At 36.5% G+C, this 8,668-nt stretch overlaps 1 protein-coding gene across 3 annotated transcripts in view; it reads right to left on the reverse strand.

The window, feature by feature from the left end:
• The window catches only part of wdr33 (WD repeat domain 33), a 217,738-nt gene that overhangs the window by 19,162 nt on the left and 189,908 nt on the right, over positions 1–8,668 (reverse strand). The gene's annotated exons all lie outside the window — the stretch shown is intronic.

The raw sequence follows: 8,668 nt of genomic DNA on the forward strand, positions 1-8,668 counted from the left end.
TAACCCTGTAATCGCCATACTGTGAGGTAGCAGCACCACTACTGTGCCACCTGGTCATATAACAAGTAAAGGCACCTGAAAATTGAGTATTATATTTTTTATTACAAAATATTATAAATAGCTTCAAAAACATTTTTCACAAATCCACTTTGGAGCAAAAAAGGTAGGTAATTACTATTTTTATTTGGTCATTTTTTTGTCTGATCAGCAAAAAAAATTCTTTTTTTTGGTGTGCCTCAGAATTTTAGTAATTACTGTAGTTTATGTGCGCCATGTGATGAAAAAGGTTGAAAATTGCAGATCTAGAGAAATGCAATGTGAAAGTGGCAAGAAAAAACAGCCAGCTATTCTCTTACATTCTGTATCAGTTTTAGCATTTGAATAAGATTTTTTGTAATACATTCGAATGATTCAAAGAGTGACATTTGACTTCAGGTTCAGTAAACATAAATAGGTTTATTTATTTTTTTTAGTTCCCACCATATACAAAAGTGCAGATTCCCTGCTTTGTAACTAAGTATGTTATAAATATGTCACCTCTTCCTAAACACAAATACCAATGCATAGAGCATGGTCTTTAAGGTGTGCAGGGTTAGCACACAACATGCAGCTGGATTGGGAGCCTTTGTCAGCCCCCCTCTGAGCTTCTAAACTTGATAGCTTATTTTTTTCATTAGAAAAAGGTCTGACTTTGTCTTTGCACTTGCATTCTACTTAATGGATTGGTAGCAGACTGAGAAATCTTTTTAGATTTAGATTAGAAATGTCAGCCTAGTGAATCTGCTTTACATAACAGACAGCCGAATGCTTAGTGCAGCTTGAAAACACCATCACTTAAATGGAGTATAGCAAGTTAAAAATTTTATATGCGAGTAAAGCAATACATTTATTTTAAGACACTCAGGAAGAAATTAACGAAAAATTAGGAGTATTATTGGGCATTTTCCACTAAAATAATAAATTTCTCTATTGTTGCTTCAGTAAATGTGCTTTCTAATTCTGCTGTGGAAGCAGAACAGATTTCTTTTTAAAAGGACTAAATCTCATTTGAATGTTAACACATTATCAGAGCTTGGCTTGCAAGTATCTATTGGCATGCTTTCTACACAGTTAATCTAGTGAACAGAAAAATTCCTAAATGTAATTTCTAACGATATTTGTATGGAATCAATGCGTTATTTTTAGGTAACAAAGTATTATGCAATGAAATGTTAAACTAGCATTACTTAGGAGGCAAAGTGATGATTAGGAGGTGAAAACTAATTAAATGCAATGGGGTCAGATGTACCATAATGCTTTAGAGTTGGGAGTGTACAGTATGGCTAAAATTCCACATAACTGTATACTAAAAAAAAAAAATAACCTTGTGCGTTACAGGAGACATCTGTAAAATGCATTTGTATACACTTTCAGAGTGAAACTTAAAATTTAATAGGCTCAGTATCACACATTCACCTCTTTTGCTTTTTCCCTGTCTGCATGGTCTCTCTCCGTGTGGTATGTTGTATATAAGTTGATAAATATTTTGTATGTTTTTATTTGAAAGCTAAACAAAGAAAATGTATATGCTATAGGTGCATCTCAATACATTTGAATATTATCAAAAAGTTAATTTATTTCAGTAATTGAATTCAAAAAGTGAATATTTCAAGCATTTATTTATTTTTGTTTTGCCGATTATGGCTTACAGGTAATGAAAACTCAAAATTCAGTATCTCAGAAAATTAAAATAATACGTAAGACCAATAAAAAAACATTTTAATACAGAAACGTTGGTCTACTGAAAAATATGTCAATGTATGCACTCAATTCTTGGTCGGGGCTACTTTTGCATGAATTATTGCATCAATGCAGTGGGGCATGGAGGCGATCAGCCTGTGGCACTCCTGAGCTGTTATGGAAGCCCAGAATGCATTGATAGTGGCCTTAAGCTTGTCGTCTTTGTTGGGTTTGGTGTCTCTCATCGTCCTCTTCACAATACCCCATAGGTATCATGGTCATTAAACCAGGTACTCCATAAAGCTTTGTTAGCATAGAGAAGCATGAAGTGCTCTAAAATTTCCTGGTAGACGGGTGCACTGACTTTGGATTTGATAAAACACAGTGGACCAACACCAGCAGATGACATGACTCACCAAATCATCACTTACTATAGAAACTTCACACTGGACCTCAAGCAACTTAGATTCTGTGCCTCCCCACTCTTCCTCCAGACTCTGGGATCTTGATTTCCAAATAATAGTAGTTAGGATATAGCGGGTTGGATAATGGATGGATGGATCGACTTTCATCTGAAAAAAGGACTTTGGACCACTGAGCAACAGTCCAGTCTGTTTTCTCCCTTGCCCATTAAAGATGATTCGGACATTGTCTCTGGTTCAGGAATGGCTTGACACAAGGAATGCGACAGTGGTAGCCCATGTTCCGAATAAGTCTGTGTGTGGTGGCTCTTGAAGCACCAACTCCAGCCACAGTCCACTCCTTGTGAATATCCCCCAAATTTTTAAATGTCCTGTGCTTCACAATTCTCTCAAGGCTGTGGTTATACCTGTTGATTGTGCACCTTTTTCTGTCACATTTTTTCCTTCCAATCAACTTTCCATTAATATGCTTGGATACAGCACTATGCGAACAGCCAGCGTCTTTAGCAATGCCCTTTTGTGGCTTACCCTCCTTGTGGAGGGTGTCAGTGACTGTGTTATGGACAACTGTCAAGTCAGCAGTCTTTCCCACGATTGTGTGGCCTACTGAACAAGAATGAGAGACCATTTAAAAACTCGGGACACCTTTACAGGTGTTTTGGGTTAATTAGCAGAGTGGAGAGTGACACCATATACAATACTGAAATTTTTCACAATATTCTAATTTTTGAGATACTTAATTTTGGGTTTCCATTAGCTATAAGCCATAATCAACAAAATGAAGAGAGTTTCACTTTTTGAATTGAATTACTGAAATAAATGAAACTTTTTGATGATATTATAATTTATTGAGATGGACCTGTAGATAGTGCTTTGGGAGGCATATTTTACTTTATTGCTGAGAACAGTGTTGCTTTGATATTTACATAACCAAAGAGAGTTTAGGACAGACTCAGGATGAGACATTTATGGTGAAGGGAATGAAGCAGACATCAAACCAGTATGGCAAGGATGACTGTGTTTGGATTTACATGAGCCTTTTCAAAATATTGATTTTTAAATCGCATATTAATCAGATCACTAGGACAGCATTTTTCACTTAAGAAATATAGCTAAAGTTAGACCTCTTATATCAGTGAAAGATGCTGAGAAATTAGTTCACGCGTTTGTTTTCAGACTAGATTACTTTAACGCACTCCTCTCAGGACTACCCAAAAAAGACATGAATCGTTTGCAACTAGTGCAGAATGCAGCTGCTAGAATCCTAACTAGGAAAAGAAAATCCAAGCACATTTCTCCAGTTTTGATATTACTAAACTGGTTACCTGTGTCATTCAAGATTGACTTTAAAATTCTGCTTATGGTTTATAAAGCCTTAAATAATCTTGCCCCATCTTATATATCGGAATGTCTGACACCTTATATTCCAAATCGTAACCTCAGATCCTCAAATGAGTATCTCCTTAGAATTCCAAGAACAAACCTTAAAAGAAGTGGTGAGGCGGCCTTCTGCTGCTATACACCTAAAATTTGAAATAGCCTGTCAATAGGAATTCGCCAGGGTAATACAGTAGAGCACTTTAAAACACTGTTAAAAACACATTACTTTAACATGGCCTTCTCATAACTTCACTTTAACTTAATACTGATACTCTATGTTCAATTCATCATAATAACTATTTATGGTGGCTCTAAAATCCGTACTGATCCCTACTCTCTCTTCTGTTTCCTTTTCTGGTTTCTTTGTGGTGGTGGCCTCCGCCACCACCACCTACTCAAAGCATCATGATGCTCCAACAATGATGGATGGATTAAAAGCCAGAAGTCTACGTGACCATCATCATCAAGTCCTTCCGTGAGAACCCTAAATGCAAAGAGGACTGTTTCATTTATGTTAGGTAAAATGCCCAGAGGGGACTGGGCAGTCTAATGGTCTGGAATCCCTACAGATTTTATTTTTTTCTCCAGCTGTCTGGAGTTTTTTTTGTTTTTTCTGTCCACCCTGGCCATTGGACCTTACTCTTATTCTATGTTAATTAATGTTGACTTATTTTATTTTCTTACTGTGTCTTTTATTTTTCTATTCTTCATTATGTAAAGCACTTTGAGCTACTTTTTGTATGAAAATGTGCTATATAAATAAATGTTGCTGTTGTTGTTGTATAAGGCATCCCACAAAGGAGGACATCAACTGCTTAAACAAAGCAACTGGGAAATGAACTGTGCCTGCGTTATTCCACCAGTGTATGGCCCTGGAAGGTGTGTTTGTCAGGAACTACACAGGGACAATAAAGAAAGAGGCATGCAAAAACATGCTCTCTCTCTCACTGCCATGCTGCATTCTGATGAAAGCAGACCGTCTGAGCCTGTGCAGATGATGAGCTGACCAGGAAGAATCAAATGCAATTGCAAGTTATTGCACCACCCAAAATTACACATTAAGTATTATTAGGCTCTATGGTCTCGGTTTAAAAACTACATTCTGTTTTTTTTGATGCACCAATTATAATAAAATGTATCACCAATAATATATAATTAAAAGTGTAGCTCATTCTGCTGCCTGTTTTTCTCTCTTTGAAATTGCCAGAGATTATAGGTGAAGAATGTGGGATAAAGTGCTTAGTGTACCTGACCACAGAATGAATGGATTTTGAAGCACTTTGCTTACTTCTACACAATAAATAGTAAAGGGAAATGGGAAATTTGGGTCACCGCAAGACCCTACATGACAAAACACCCCGTTACGTTGCCACTACAAAGAGAACACAGTACAAGACAGCTCCTTCCTGTGCTATTTTCCTGTGTGCACCAATCAGGTTGAACTGCAAAGCAGTCTGGGAAATATTACTCACAATTAATATACACATGCAAAAAAATGCACAAAATGTTTTCATCATGCATAACACACGAACAGAATTTTAAGTGTGTTGTGAAAGTAGAACTGAAAAGTACACATACCATTACTAAATGCTCCACTTTAATTTATGTAAAGGCTACAATTAACACACAAATTAAGTCAAGATTTCTTTCACCTTTAGTAAGATTTTTAACTAACAGCACCCTAACTGAAAACCTAAAGGGTTATTTAATAAGACTTCTTGGTTGCATAAATGTGTACATTGTATTACTTTATGGAAGAACCTATTTAATTAGGGCATTAAATCTGTTTGATGTGCTTTAGGTCGACAACAAACTTCCATATTTAAATTTAAAAATTTTACCCCACTCTTTTTTGTATTAGTGTGGTCAAATTCCAGGAGAACCTCTAATACAGGCATATTCAGCATAATATGCAGATTGTCTACTGAAGTCCGTGCTCTGAATGGGAAAGAGATTTATCACCACACCTTATTTGCTTCAGTCCTTGGTTTTATTGCGTTTGGATTGACATTGTGTCAAATGTGAAGCATATTGCTAATTTTATTATGGCACAAGCATTTTATCCTAAAATTTTAACATTGCTACAGTCTCATTATAATAAGCAAACAGACAAATGCAACCCATTTTAAGGAATTTTTATTAAAAATTATCTATTTGTTTTAAGTATTGCTTGTTCAACAAGACATTTTCAATCAAAAAAATCTGAAATTTCATATTAGTGTGTAGTACTAGGGTGTTGTACCGTGTTAGCCATTATGGATGTAATGAGAAGTCAAGCAAAATGATACCTTCAATTGGCTAAAGAAAAAGTTTAGGTGTCATTTTGCTTGACTCCATATTAGTGTATATGAATATATGTACACTTGAGACAGAAACAGGGTATACAGTGCATCTGGAAAGTATCACTTTTTCCACATTTTGTTATGTTACAGCCTTATTCCAAAATGGATTAAATTAATTTTTTTCCTCAGAATTCTACACACAACACCCCATAATGACAACGTGAAAAAAGTTTACTTGAGGTTTTTGCAAATTTATTAAAAATAAAAAAAGAGAAATCACATGTACATAATTATTCATACTGTTTCTCAATACTTTGTTGATGCTCCTTTGGCAGCAATTACAGCCTCAAGTCTTTTTGAATATGATGCCACAAGCTTGGCACACCTATCCTTAGCCAGTTTCGCCTACTCCTCTTTGCAGCACCTCTCAAGCTCCTTCACGTTGGATGGGACACGTCAGTGCACAGCCATTTTAAGATCTCTCCAAAGATGTTCAATCGGATTCAAGTTTGGGCTCTGGCTGGGCCACTCAAGGACATTTACAGAGTTGTCCTGAAGCCACTCCGTTTATATCTTGGCTGTGTGCTTAGGGTCGCTGTCCTGCTGAAAGATGAACCGTCATACCAGTCTGAGGTCAAGAGTGCTCTGGAGCAGGTTTTCATCCAGGATGTCTCTGTACATTGCTGTAGTCATCTTTCCCTTTATCCTGACTAGTCTCCCAGTTCCTGCCGCTAGAAAACATCCCCACAGCATGATGCTGCCACCACCATGCTTCACTGTAGGATGGTATTGGCCTGGTGATGAGCGGTGCCTGGTTTCCTCCAAACGTGACGCCTCGCAATCACACCAAAGAGGGGAGTTCAATCTTTGTCGCATCAGACCAGAGAATTTTGTTTCTAATGGTCTGAGGGTCCTTCAGGTGCCTTTTGGCAAACTCCAGGTGGGCTGCCATGTGCCTTTTACTAAGGAGTGGTTTCCGTCTAGCCACTCTACCATACAGGCTTGATTGGTGAATTGCTACAGAGATGGTTGTCCTTCTGGAAGGTTCTCCTGTCTCTACAGAGGACCTCTGGAGCTCTGACAGAGTGGCAATCGGGTTCTTGGTCACCTCCCTGTCTAAGGCCCTTCTCCCCCGATTGCTCAGTTTAGATGGCCGGCCAGCTCTACGAAGAGACCTGGTGGTTTCAAACTTCTTCCACTTACGGATGATGGAGGCCACATGCTCACTGGGACCTTCCAAGCAGCACAAATTTTTCTGTAACCTTCCCCAGATTTGTGCATCGAGACAATCCTGTCTCGGAGGTCTACAGACAATTCCTTTGGCTTCATGCTTGGTTTGTGCTCTGACATGAACTGTCAACTGTGGGACCTTATATAGACAGGTGTGTGCCTTTCCAAATTAAGTCCAATCAACTGAATTTACCACAGGTGGACTCCAATTAAGCTGCAGAAACATCTCAAGGATGATCAGGGGAAACAGGATGCACCTGAGCTCAATTTTGAGCTTCATGGCAAAGGCTATGAACACTTATGTACATGTGCTTTCTCAATTTTTTTTTTTAAATAAATTTGCAAAATGCTCAAGTAAACTTTTTTAACATTGTCATTATGGGGTGATGTGTGTAGAATTCCGAGGAAAAAATGAATTTAATCCATTTTGGAATAAGGCTGTAACATAACAAAATGTGGAAAAAGTTATCTAAAAGAACAGCAGGAATTTAGAACAGGCTATATGTTGCTATTTCATGAAATAAATGATGTAGTGAGAAAATTTTGACTTTAGTTAACTAAACACGAGAGATGGACTGAATGATCTCTCAAATGCAGATAAGTGCTAATAATTTTTTGCTCCACTATTTCCTGCTTCATTAAATACCATCTACAAAAATCTTTTTTTTTTTTAAAACAAAATCAACACGACAACAAAAATATATTTCTCTATAATGTCATGTACATTTCTTTTTTTTTTTTGCACCACACAATTAACCCCATTCTAAACAATGTTATTTATGGCTGTGCTCTTCAAGCATCTAGTCTACTGTACTGCAAAAATAAAAAAATGTGAAACTTGTTCACTTAAATAACTTTTTTTTTTAAATTGCCATGGTTATCCTATCACGGTAATATTGTCTTGCTGTGATTCCAGTTTTTTATTTCTTTATTGCTCAGGATTATTACTACATTTAATTTTAAAAATTTCAATAATTAAGAACTATTGTTACAAAAATACTGTGTATGAAATGCAGAATCAATAAAAATGTAAACTTAAAATCATCAACAAAAAATACTAGTTTACAAGCTCAATTTAGAGCCACATGGACTGGCAAGATTGTGATCATGAAATCAAAAAGGTTACTAGCCTATACAAAGTCTTGTAAAACACTTTCTAATTAAACCCTGCAGTACAGATATGTAACAACAGGAATATTTGCAACAATTTTTTTTTTTTTTTTGGTAGAGGATTTGGTAAATGAATGCATAATTCAACCTGTGTGATTGATATGTGTTTAAAAGGTTCTGTGTAAGTTTAACAGTGTATTAGAAGTACACAATGAATGATAATGATTGAATCAGTGAAATCTTGTTATCATATACATAGCCAGCAGCTCGTCATCTTCCCCCACAGTTTCACATCCTCAAATTAACTTCACTAACTGCTATTTCCCCCTACTCCCTAAATCATTCTATCAAACGCTTAATGTAAATCCATGAATTGTGGATCACTGTGCCAAAACCTACTTGATAACCAATAAATATCAAAGGTAATAAAGTTGTAAATATTTCATATTATAAATACCCCTCTCAAACCTCCTCAATACCATTTTTTCCTTTGCTATATATGCAGATTATTTTCTGAGGATTGAT

Source organism: Polypterus senegalus, chromosome 1 (assembly GCF_016835505.1).
Source record: "Polypterus senegalus isolate Bchr_013 chromosome 1, ASM1683550v1, whole genome shotgun sequence".
Taxonomy (NCBI): domain Eukaryota; kingdom Metazoa; phylum Chordata; class Cladistia; order Polypteriformes; family Polypteridae; genus Polypterus; species Polypterus senegalus.